Source organism: Lissotriton helveticus, chromosome 6 (genome assembly GCF_964261635.1).
Source record: "Lissotriton helveticus chromosome 6, aLisHel1.1, whole genome shotgun sequence".
NCBI classification, from domain to species: Eukaryota; Metazoa; Chordata; class Amphibia; order Caudata; family Salamandridae; genus Lissotriton; species Lissotriton helveticus.
This window is the reverse complement of record NC_136067.1, coordinates 1153003647-1153016706: the sequence shown is the minus strand read 5'-3', so window position 1 is coordinate 1153016706 and position 13060 is coordinate 1153003647. Positions and strand designations below refer to the sequence as shown.

Below are 13060 nucleotides of genomic sequence, written 5' to 3'. Positions count from 1 at the left end.
CCGACGGAGCCGCAAACTCTTGAGCCATTACAGTTACTACTAAAAGCTGACTTGGCAAGACGCCTTGTGTCACTGAAATATAGAATTGTTCACACACGAATGGACAGGCCAGACACACCGTCACAAGTTAGATGGGGGAGGAACTAGGCCTTGCCCTGACTGATGACCAATGGGAGTTTTGCTGCTTGCAGACGGAGAGGATATGTGCCAGCAGCAGGCTACACATCATACATTTCTGCACAGACTGTATTATACGCCAGCCAAGATGTGGAAATACTAACTAAGAGAGACTGATAAATGTGATAGGTGCGGTGCTGCATGGGCAGACTTCCTGCATTTGGCATGGGAGTGTCAAGAGGTGAGAATATATTGGAATCGGGTCTTTCACGCCATACATCTGATGATTTATATGGAGGTAGACCCCACCCCTCTAACGGCACTGTTAGGTTTTGTTAAACCACTGAGAGCAGAACACTGCAAATTTGTTGCATTGGCGTTACTAATGGCTAAAAGGAGAGTGGCTTGCCGCTGGGATCGGGGAAGAGCACCCACATTTAAGACTTGGATAGATGACTTGTGCATTTGCCAGGAGCGCCTTGCAACATATGCTGAGCTACTGCCCTTGACATCTCGCCCTAGGGATATTTGGGCTCCATTGACGTGTTATCTGCTTACACACCCTAGAACCTAAAGGTAGACAAGGCGAAAGCACACTAACCGTTGCGGCGATACTAGATCGCTGTGAGAGAGAAGCGGTTGGAATATTGTACACATGACTAAGATGATGCATGCATTATGATCCAGTTGTGTAGACCAGAGAAAGAGAGGTCAGTAATGTAACGTACAGATAGCGAAGAGACACTAAATAAGCTGAGAAAGGGTAGATGTCCGACACTGCTGCATGATAAGACATGATATACCCAAGCACCCTACATTTCTCTGAACATCCCATGGATGTCTAATGGGAGGACAATGCGAGAGCATCTCAAACTGTATTTTTTTGTACTGGTGATGGACCCAAGATGTACTTTGATGTGATTGACATCATGCTGTGATTGCTTTACTGTTAACAAAAACCAATAAACAGATGTTTTAAAAAAAAAATGTCCCCTGTTCTTGAAGTGTATAAATACAAAGCACAGGCGGCTTCATTATACGGGGCAGAGCTGTGGGGTCCCGCTGTAAATGAAACATTCAGGGTGTGTGAAAATAAGTTCCTTAGAAAAATACTCAGTTTGCCAACACGGACACCATTGACTCCTGTGCTGATGAACTTAAATTTTAATTGTGTGGACGACCAGGCTGATCTTAGATCTCTGTTGTTTTGGGTTCGCTTATGGAGCACAGAAGAGCTCATTCGCTACAGGGAGGGTCTAGAAGAAATTCTGGGACTAAATAAATGTAAGGGTTTGCCTTGGTTAAAACGCATTCACGATTGGTTTCTTAAATTGGGATTAAGGCATTACTGGGATGAGCCATCAGATTTGACACAGGCCTCAAAAAAGCTTTTAAAGGAAAACTATTGGTCCTTCATACACAACTCAAGGTCCCATCTAGGGTTGGGTCATTGACCACACGATTTCTCCAAATGAAATAGCTTGGAATTTCGAACCCTTAATAGATGAAACACAACCACATCTGAAAGAGACACGTTAGTGATAGATTCCTTACCTTAGAATATCCCCAGGCGTCAGACTGGATCCTGGAATTTTTTTGCGTAGCAGTACCCATGCGCATCGGTAGGCGTCGTCCGCCGTCGGCATCGTGGGTGCCGTGATGACGTCGTCGGAGTACTTAGACGCCGCCTCCGCGTGCTGACGTCAGTTCTTCTTTTTTCGGTGCCAGCAAGCGCTGATCCGTAAAAAGTGGTACCCTTAGACTATATTTTACTAAACTTTTTCGATCATTTTTGATCTGCTTCGAAGTCTGTACGACTCCGACGGTGCCGGTAGGGATGCCCGGGTTCAAACCCTGCGCCGACTGCGACCGACTGATGTCGGTTACCGACCCCCATCGCCGGTGTCTTCATTGCCTAGGCCTCGACCACGACGACAAGGCCTGCTCCGACTGTCGAGCCCTGACGTCTAAGGCTAGGCTTGAGCGGTCCCGCAAGCGACTCGAGCTCCGTCAGTCGGCCCCGCGCTGCTCGAGGTCCCGGTCCGCGAGGAGGTCGAGGGACCGGTCGTGGGGTTGGAGCCACCATGGCTCCGGGAGTCGTCCACGGTCTTCGGGCTCCACAGGTAAGCACAAGAAGTCGAAGAGACGTCATCGCTCTTCTGACTCCCCCTGATGCTCGCATGATGCGGCCGGGGGTTCGGGCGACACCGCCCACGCGGCTCCGCTGGAGCCGCAGGTGTCGCGGCCTGCTCCATACCCGCCAGTCCCTGGGCAGAACGCGACGCCGGGGGAGATTGATGACTTCCTCATGGCCATGAGGTCGCTCGCTCCTCCGTCGGGTTCCGCGGCGCCTTCGGGCCAAGCGGTCCCGACTGGGTCCCCACGCGGGCCGGGTGATTCGGCCCCGGCGCCGTCGGGTGCTCCGGCTCCGGCCCCGTCAGCGACTTCCGTCCCGACGCCGCAGGGCCCCACTGGATCCGGTTCCGGATCCGGGTCGCCGCCGGTCGACCTCACGATCTCGCAGGCGCCGGCCCCAAGGGTGTCGCCCCCGGCGCCGTCCCAGGACGACGCCTTCCCTGGTCCTGCCCTCGGTTCGGGTCCGCTCAGCACCGCTCTCGACGCCGATGGGAGATTTCTATTTCTATGACCCGGCCCCATCCTTTGAGCCTGAGTACCAGGCGATGGGTGACGAAGGGGACTGGGAGGGGTTTGAGGACCCTCTGGCCCGCGAGTGTCAGTATTCTACGGACTGGACAGGAGAGCTTGAGGATGCCAGTGGTCTGGACACTTCGCCCGACACTGGTTTTGTCTCCCCTCCTAGCGTGGCTACGGAGGAGGGGGCTGCCTATAGCGTGGTGCTGATGACGGCAGCCTAGGCCTTGGGCCTTGAGCTCCCCGTCGCGGCCGTGAGGACTAACCTCCTCACTGAGGTCCTTAAACCGCAGGCAAGCTCGGCCGAGCCTCTGCTGCTGTTTAATGAGGCTTTATCAGACGTTCTTCTGGGCACTTGGTCCAAGCCCGGCACAGGTCAGCCTGTGGATAGGAACGTGGCCAGGCGCCACCGCCCGGCTCCGGGCGACCCTTACTTTCTGTCTACCCACCCCAGTCCCGAGAGGCTGGTCATCCAGGCCTCTAATTCCCAGACCGCATTCCTGTCGGCTCCCCCCGACCGGGAATCCAAGAGGTACGAGCAATACGGAAAGAGAGTATTCTCCTCCCTAAGTTTAGGATTGCGGTCAGTCAATACCGCATGCCTCTTGGGCCACTACACCCACTCTCTGTGGGATACGGTCGCGGCCGTGCTGCCAGAATGCCCGGTGGAGGTCCGGGCAAAACTCGGCCAAGCCCTTGTGGAGGGTTGAGATGCGGCGCGTTATTCGATCCGTTGTGGGCTGGACACTACTGACTCACTGGGCAGAGCGATGGCAACGACGGTGGCGATTCGTCGCCACGCCTGGTTGAGATCTGCCAACTTCTCGGCTGATGTCCAAAACACACTTATGGACATGCCGTTCGATGGCCGTCGCCTCTTTGGCGACAAGGCCGACCATGCGCTACGGCCAAGTCCTTGGGCCTCTCGGCCCCGCGCCAGCAAATGGCTGCCTTTCGCTCCTTTAGTGGCCAAGGAAGGGGCGCCCCCACACGTTTTGCCAGCCACGGGCCGCAGACTACCACCCAGCGCGGAGGCGGACGTGGAAACCGCCGTGGTGGCGGTCGGGGACAATGGCGAGTCCAGTCCACACCTACCCCTGCAGCATCCGCCTCAAAACCCTCCTAGTCCATGCTTTCAGGCCCCTGTGATGCCAGTGGGGGGCAGGGTTCGCCATCACCACCACCACTGGCGCACTGTCACTTCGGACAGGTGGGTGCTGAAAATCGGCCGGAGGGGCTACTCCCTCCCCTTCGAGGCTTCCCCTCCAGCCATGCCACCACAGTGACATCGCGTGTCGGGGGATCACTTGAGACTTCTACAAGAGGACGTTACGGCCCTCTTGGCCAAGGGGGCCATCGAGCGAGTTCCTGGGCCAGAAGGAGGGTGTGGTTGTTACTCCCACTACTTTCTGGTACCCAAGAAGGGCAAAGGGGGCCTACGCCCTATCTTGGACCTACGGAACGTCAACATCTTCCTCCGGAAGGAGAAGTTCAAGATGCTGACTTTGGCTCAGGTCTTAGCTGCCCTGGACCCCGGAGACTGGATGGTAGCGTTGGACTTGCAGGACGCTTATTTTCACATCCCCGTCCTGCCGGCCCACCGGCATTACCTGCGGTTCACGGTAGGCCACAAGCACTTTCAGTTTACCGTGCTCCTCTTCGGCCTTACCAGCGCTCCACGGGTGTTCACGAAGGTGATGGCGGTGGTCGCATCTCATCTGCGCAGGTTAGGGGTTTCAGTCTTCCCCTACCTCGACGACTGGTTGTTGAAGGCGGGCTCGCCCCAGACAGTTGTCAGCCACCTCCAGACTACGGCCGACCTCCTGCACCTGCTGGGGTTCTCCATCAATGTGCCAAAGTCACACCTGTGTCCCTCTCAGAAGCTTTTCTTCATCGGAGCGGTTCTAGACTCGGCGCAGTTTCGGGTTTATCCTCCCGAACAGCGGGTTCGGGATAATCAGGCTCTGATTACGATCTTTCAGCCTTTATCCCGAGTCTCGGTCAGGTTGACGCTGCGGCTTTTGGGGCTGATGGCCTCCTGCATCCTTCTGGTGCATCACGCCCGGTGGCAGATGCGGGCTCTGCAGTGGGACCTGAAGTTTCAGTGGGCCCAGCATCAGGGCAACTTGTCCGACCATGTCTTGATCTCGGAGGGCACTGCAAGACAGTTGCAGTGGTGGCTCACAGACCGCGATTGGGTCAGCGGCAGATTCCTCTCCCTACCCCACCAGGAGCACGTAGTTGTGACGGACGCATCCCTCCAGGGCTGGGTGGGCCACATGGGAGATGCGGAGATCAGAGGCCTCTGGTCTCCGGCGGAGTCCCAGCTCCACATCAACCTTCTGGAGCTGCGGGCGATCCGACTTGCACTGAAGGCATTCCTCCCCTCTGTCCCGGGGAGTGTAGTGCAGGTGTTCACGGACAACACCACCGCCATGTGGTACTGCAACAAACAGGGCGGGGTGGGGTCGTGGACCCTATGCCAGGAGCCTCTGCGCCTCTGGCAGTGGCTGTAACATCAGGGCGTAACCCTGGTGGTTCAACACCTGGCAGGTTCTCTGAACGCCAGGGCGGACGAACTCAGCCGTCTGTGCATGATGTATCACGATTGGCGTCTGAACTCGGACGTGGCGCAAGGTCTCTTTCAGCTGTGGGGAGAGCCTTGGTTAGATCTATTCGCCACAGAAGAGATCGCGCAATGTCATCAATTCTGTGCGTTGGAATTTCCAAGGCAGCACTCGCTCGGAGACGCTTTTCGTCGCGAGTGGAGTTGCGGTCTGTTGTACGCCTTTCCGCCTATACCACTTCTGCCCAGAGTGCTGAAGAAGATCAAGCGCGACCGGGCCCAGGTTATCCTTGTGGCTCCGCACTGGGCACGAAGGTACTGGTATCCAGAGCTACTCAGTATGTCAGTCGATCCCCCGGTTCGTCTGCCTCTTCAGGAGGACCTTCTGTCGCAGCAGCAGGGGACGGTCCTCCACCTGAACCTGTCCAGTCTCCACCTCCATGCTTAGAGATTGAGCGGCGACAGTTGAGGCCATTTGACTTGCCTCCTGAAGTCTGTAACGTCATTCTGGCAGCCAGGCATCCCTCCACAAAGTCAGTATACGCCTGCAGGTGGAACAGATTTGTGGCATGGTGCACAGCAAAGGCTGTGGATCCTCTTGCTGCCCCTCTCTCTGAGGTTCTTCTCTTCCTTCTTTCTCTTGCCCAGCAGGGCTCTGCTCTGGGCACATCAAGGGCTACCTTTCTGCCCTTTCAGCCTTTCTGAGGCTGCCTGATCAACCTTCTTTGTTCAAGTCCCCTATTGTAATATAATGTTGCGCTATAAAAATTACGAAAATAAATAAGTAAGTAGATTTCTAAAAGGCATCACACACACATTCCCTCCTGTTCCGTTTGTGATGCCTCAGTGGGACTTGAACCTGGTTCTTACGTTTCTGATGTGCGCTCCTTTTGAGCCACTTCACAACTGTCCTCTCCGCCTTCTTACTCTGAAGACCCATTCCTGGTTGCCATCACCTCTGCCAGGAGAGTGAGTGAGCTCCAGGCTCTTTCTTGTACTCCACCTTTCCTTTCTGTCCATCCGGACAAAGTGGTGTTGCGTACTAAGCCATCTTTCCTGCCCAAGGTTGTCACGGCCTTCCACATCGGGCAGTCTATCACCTTGCCAACCTTCTTCCCGCCACTGCATCCCTCTAAAGAGGAAGAGCGTTTCCACCGTCTGGACCCAAAACGTGCGCTCTCATTTTACTTGGATCGCACACGCCAGTTCCGGGTGGATGACCAACTCTTTGTTGGTTACATGGGCGCTAAGAAGGGGAAAGCGGTGCACAAGAGGACCATCTCCCGGTGGATCATCTTGTGTATCCAGGCATGCTACTCCTTGGCTAGGAAGGAGCCCCCTGTTGGCTTACGGGCTCACTCCACCCGAGCCACGGCGACTACAACTGCCCTGGGCCGGGGAGTGCCCTTACAAGACATCTGTCAGGCAGCTACGTGGGCCTCGCAGCACACATTTGCAAGACACTACTGCCTCGACAGCCAAGTCCGGAGGGATGGCTTCTTTGGCCTGTTCTGTCCCCCAGGACTTTCTGGTGTGAATATTGGGTCGCAGACCCACCACCGGGGTTGGTATTGCTGGGGTATCTATTCTAAGGTAAGGAATCTAATACTAACGTGTCTCTTTCAGATGCACAAGTTACTGCTTGTGTAACGATATATCTGTAAGAGACATTAGTTAGTATTAGATTCCTTACTGACCCACCCATCCTCCCCGTTCTGCGAACCGATATCGAGGGTTAGGGTTACCCCCTTTCAGGGCCCTAGTTTCAATGGCACCAGTGTTGGTTTTTAACATGGCTCTGCGTTTCTGGCGCGGAAAAGCTGTGTCTAAGAACTGACGTCAGCACGCGGAGGCGGCGTCTAAGTACTCCGACGATGTCATCACGGCGCCGACGACGGACGCGGAGCCGCAGACGACGCCTACCGACGCGCAAGGGTACTGCTACACAAAAGTTTCCGGATCCAGTCTGACGCCTGGGGATATTCTAAGGTAAGGAATCTAATACTAACTAATGTATCTTACAGATATATCGTTACACAAGTAGTAACTTGTGCGACTGAACCGCAGTCCCTGCCCCCACAAAACCATTCAGAGTTTTGGGACCCTCACGGGTGAGTAGTTGCACTTTATCAAATTACTGATTGATTGATCAAGAGCAACTCTAAAAGGATATGAACACCTTACTAGAGAAACATGGTGTAGAGGGGTTTCCCTATCACCAAAAAGAAGTAGAAGTGTATTCCTGTTACTTTCTGGTTTGAAAGAAAGTTCAAATTTGAGAAATCCGTTGCATAGTCAAACAAATCTATTCAGAGAGAGTCAGAAGTTCAGGATGTTGGCCCTACACCAGTTTTACCCCCAATTACATCAGGGACATTAGGATGTATGCCATAGACCAGGGGTCTCCAACCGTTTCTGTAGTGACAGCTAATTCTGCTCAAGGAAAGTCCTACTGAGCTACTAGCATATTTTATCACTGTCAGATGCTGATGATATATATTAACATTACACTATGACCACCCTAAGCACAATTATCAGTAGTAACCACCAAATAATTCCAGTTGAAGTTATCAGCAGAATGCTAGGAAACGTTTATCAATATTAAAAGCTGGTAATCAAATACAATTCAAATCATCACATGCAGTGTGCCACAAACAGTATTACCACAGCTGTAAGTTTACCCAACTCAGATTTAAAGTGGATAAACATGTTTCATGTGGCAGACCCATAGGCCAACGCTGAAGCTTCCACATGCTTAAAGACCCTCAACATACTCAGCAAGACCTTCAAATGCACCCACCCCCCAAATCAAGGAAGACCGTCACCCATGCACTCACCACCAGCAGGCTGGACTACGGGAACACCCTCTATACCGGAATCAACAAATCTCTACTCCACAAAGTTCAGACTGTCTAGAACGCCGCAGCCAGACTCATCCTCGACACTCCGCGTCAAGACCACATTACCCAGCATAAACGAGCACTCCACTTGCTCCCCGTCGAAAAAAGAGTGACCTTCAAGCTGCTCACACACACACCTATAAAGCCCTCCACAACACCGGACTCCAATACCTAAATCTCCTTCTACACCCCCAAAAGAAACCTCCACTCCGCTGACCATGCCTTGGCCGAAATCCTCTGCATCCACAGAACCAGACAGGAGGCACACCCTTCTCCTACATCATGGCCAAGACCTGGAATAAACTCCCCCTCAGCATCAGATGAAGCCCCACACTGAAAGCATTCAGGAAGAGCCATAAGACCTGTCTTTTCGAATGACCAAAGCTGCATAAATCCCCCCCACACACTCCCCCCAGCACCCGGAGACCCTCACAGGTGAGTAGTGCGCTCTATACATCCCTGATTGATTGATTGATTGATTGATTGGCCACCACAGTGTGTGTTTGAGTGTTATCAACAGACCCTGCCATTGGTTTGGCTGTCTGTAACTCTTAAGGGTAGTGCAATGAGCAGTGCTGCCTTCTTTGATATACACAGAATCTCTGAGATTGGCATGTTTGGATTCACCTCTGAGAACGACTTTGCGGGTGCTAGTGAGCTACCAGTGGCTCCCGAGCTACTGGTTGGAGACCCCTGCCATAGACCTTCTGGGTGCCTATTTTCACATAACCATAACAAAGAAACATCAAAAATATCAGACGTGAGACCTAGAGGAGAAGAAAATATCCCGCATCTACCAAACACTGGTCACACATTGCTCTTCCTCTCTACAGACTCTGCGGGACTCCTGGGAAAGGGATGTGGGGGAGCTAGAGGAAGAAGATTGGCGAGAAGCCCTTGAGGCCCCTAGAGGAGCGGCTATTGCCATGCGCCTGCGCTTTATCCAGTTCAAGTACCTACATAGGGCTTAATACACCAGGGAGAGATTGTGGCGGGCTGGTCTGATTGAATCCCCTGAATGCTTGAGATGTGGTCATGAGGTGGGCACTTTCCTACATACGGTGTGGGGCTGTGGTGGTTTGGCTGGATTTTGGACGGGGCTCTGGGACTGCTTATCTGAAGTGCTGGGCTGGGACCTCTCTCGTACCCCCAAACTAGGGCTTCTTCACGTCCTCGAAGGAGTAGGTGGTAATATATAAGAGACATTTACTCTTGCTGGGTCTTACAGTTGCAAAGAGGGATGTGGCTCAGGCTTGGAAAGACCCCCGGGCTCCCAAGGTGGTGGTATGGAAAAAGGGCCTTGATTTTTGTATGGGGTTGGAGCGGACAATTTTTGAAGCCAGGGGCTGCCCTAGGAAACATTACAAAATATGGAATCGATGGGCGGACTACAGGGGTCTAGGGCTGGAACCGCCAGCACTGTTAAGAGACGCAGAGGGGCTGATGTGATGGTGACAAGGGGGCGATATAATACACACTGTTATATGTATGCAACCCTTTCAACAGGAACAAAGCGGCATTGTGCCGAGGAAGGGAGGGGGGGCCGGGTTGGAGTTGGGGGTGGGGTCTGGACCAAAGGGGTGGGGTTGGTGGGCGGGGGGCTAGGGGTTATGTCTTAAGATGTTATATGGATCGCTGCTTATGCTAAGGTATGCTTGTTGCAGTTCCTCCGGGGTACGGAGTGCTGCGTCTTTTGTGCGATCTGTCAATAAAAAGAGTTGTTAAAAAAATAAATAATTGCAGACGTTTGTAGTAGGCAAAACTCACTTTGAAGTCAGTACCATCCTATTGGGACTGAAGTCAGTTGGGTCTGTGACTGCTTAGAAAATTAAATATTTTTAACAGATATCTACAGTTTACATAAATAAGGAAGCAAAATGTAAAACAGATTTTTTCTAATTATCTGTAAGTGTGAAGGGATTTGGAGTCTAAAAATCCGGGTGTTTGTTTGATGAATGGTTATGGCTGTATTTTTGTGTATTGTTTTGAGGTTCTACACATCAAAACACAGGCCTGGGTCCTGTGTTTTAATAATGACTTATTGGGGGTTCCCGGATTTGAATAATACAATGCGGAGGGTGGGGGGCGGGGTCCCCAGATTCAAGTAATTATTTAATGGGGGTCAACAGAAATTAGATGGTATAGAACCACTCCTCTAAACCATTTGCAAATGGCGTCAAGTATCATTTAACGGCATGGGCGCTAGCGGTTTTCCCGCTGCGCGCTGCGTTTTTTCAAAAGCCGCGTTACATGACGAGCTCAGCTCGTCATGAGCGTACGAGCGTCGTCACTCATGATGAGCTGAGCTCGTCATGAGCGCAGAAGGGGTTACCACCTGAGTCTGCATGTCAATCTACAAAAGTAGACTACCCTGCGTTCAAAAGTTACACTATCGGGGCACAATATTTGAGGGTATTCTTCGAGGAGAGACTATAGCCTGTCCATCTGAAGTGCTGCACTTTATTGCAAACACTTCATCTAATGGCACACCAGAGATGGTTCCTGCTAGAATCAAGAGCCTTTTGCATCTTTCTGGTTCCTCATTTGAGGCTTAACTTCAGAAATGCCTGGAGGACCAATTAACTTAGCTTACATTCTCAGAGACAGGGAGGTTCCAGTCATTTACTGGTGGTGGTGTTCAAAGAATCTGCTGAAAAGAGTTCTCTGCCACCAGGATGGCCCAACACAGTCACAAATACTTCCCATCAAGAATGGGTCACACATGGATCAACCCAGGTTCAAGGAACATTGGCAGAAAAGAGCGATCATACCAACCTGTTGGAAATAAAAGCAGTCCATCTTGCTCTAAAATTGCCCCGGTTCGTCTTTCAAGATGAAATTCTTGCTTGCTCAGCAGACAACACAGCAACAACGTATTACTTGAATAAGAAAGATGGGACTCTTTCCAACCCACTGCCCCTGAAAGCACAAATAGTCAGAAGATAACTTATCACAACAGACTTGCACATCATGGCAGCTCATCTGTCAGGCATCCAGAACGTAGGAGCTGGCTCAGTCTGTAGGTAATTCAAAGAAAACCACGAGTGTTGTTTCAACCTGCAAAGCATCTTTCATGATTAAGGCTTTCCTTAAATATAGCAGACACCAAAACAACAACAACGGCGGACCTTTTGTGCCGCACCTCGTGACAGTTCCTATCAATGTAGACGCAGTGCAAACAACCCCTACGCCAGCCATTGAATGGCGTTACTGTGTTCCCGATCAAAGATTCTTAAACCAAATGGGGATGCACAGCTCAAAAAAAATCCAATAGGCCAATATAAAGCGAATAGTAACTTCTTTATTTGAAAATCTTTTCTTTTTTTTAAAAAAACATTAACTATTCCAGCCAACGTGTTTTGTTCCCGTATAGGGAACTTCCTCAGGGCAAACAAAGTGTCACGTTTAGAAGTACAAATTGAAAGTGAAAATTGCCAGAAATAGTGTTAGAAACAGGATCCCCGGCTGGCCAGGGCTTACGCCATAGTCAGTCAGGGACCACCACTTCCAAGGTCAGGGCACGGGAGTTACACGACAAGATAACCCCTGCTCACCCTCTAGGTAACGTGGCGCGAGCAGCAAGGCTAAACTTGGAGGCGATGTGAGTTAAGTATTTGCGCACGCACCCCAGCAACAACTCCCAAGGCCCACCACAAAGGAAACTCCACACAAGGTTATATAAAAATAGCCTTTGTATTATAAGAAGAACACATTAGATAAAACACATACTGTTACAATGTGCCAACAGGCACGGGCAGAATTTACAAGGGATTATGTACAGGACAGGGCCACCTGGACCACTGTCAGGGGTATGCACTTTTAGAACTTAGCACTTGTAGAAATAATAACTCTGTAGGAATAATACTCAGCACATCAATCATATAATGACTTTAGCATCAAAATAGCACATGTAGCACACAACCAGGACTTCCTGGTAAAGGGTAAATACCTCCTACGTAACCCTAATCACTCTAGGAAAATCACGCAGGGAACTAGGACCTTAGTATCAGGACCTATGGAAGGAAAAGCAATCACCTAAGCATCAACACATAGCAAAGGGAAAGAAGCAAAACACATGATGCATCAACACATTCAGAGGTGTAAGTAAGGAAAAACACATTGGCACATAAATCATAAATGCGCCAGAATCACATTAGCCACAACCTGTGGCAGTCCCTAGGCAAACTGGCCTCGCAAGGGCTGAAATGTCCTGAGTCCACAATGTCAGGCAGGCTGTGCAGGCAGTCAAGAACACAAGCCTAAACGTGGCAGTTGCCCACAAAGTGCTGGGCAACTGGTGCAGACAATGATAGGGCAACGTTGGAGCCTCGTGGGCTCAAGAACAGGAAATGGCACCCTGAGCCTCTCTGGGCTCGTAACACAAATGTGGGCTGCGAGCCTCTCAGAGCTCGTGAAAACAACCGTGGGCTGTGAGGAGCCTCGGGGCTCTGAACAAAGGAACTGGCCCTCGAGCCTCGCTGGGCTCGTAAAACAAACAATGGCACCTCGAGCCTCTCGGGGCTCGTAAAACACTCGTGGCTGGAGCCTCTCGGGGCTCAAAGAACAATGGGACCGAGTCTGAGCCTCGCAGGCTCGTGAATCAACGGGGGCTGGAGCCTCTCGGGGCTCAAAGAACAAGGACCTGGCCCCTCGAGTCTCTCGGGACTCGTAACCCAATTGCGGCACGTTGGAGTCCCTCTCGGGGGACTCGGGAACACAGAATGCCCACGGTCGTCAGAGCGGCCCTACCGAAATGCGGCCATCGGTGGAGTCCCCCCCTCTGGGGACTCGAGACACGAGATGCCTAGGACAGAGACGCGACCCG

The 13060-nt window shown here is 51.8% G+C and overlaps 1 protein-coding gene across 2 annotated transcripts in view; it reads left to right on the top strand.

Annotated features, from left to right (window-relative positions):
• LYST (lysosomal trafficking regulator) overlaps window positions 1-13060 on the top strand; it is a 3192287-nt gene that overhangs the window by 1048826 nt on the left and 2130401 nt on the right. The gene's annotated exons all lie outside the window — the stretch shown is intronic.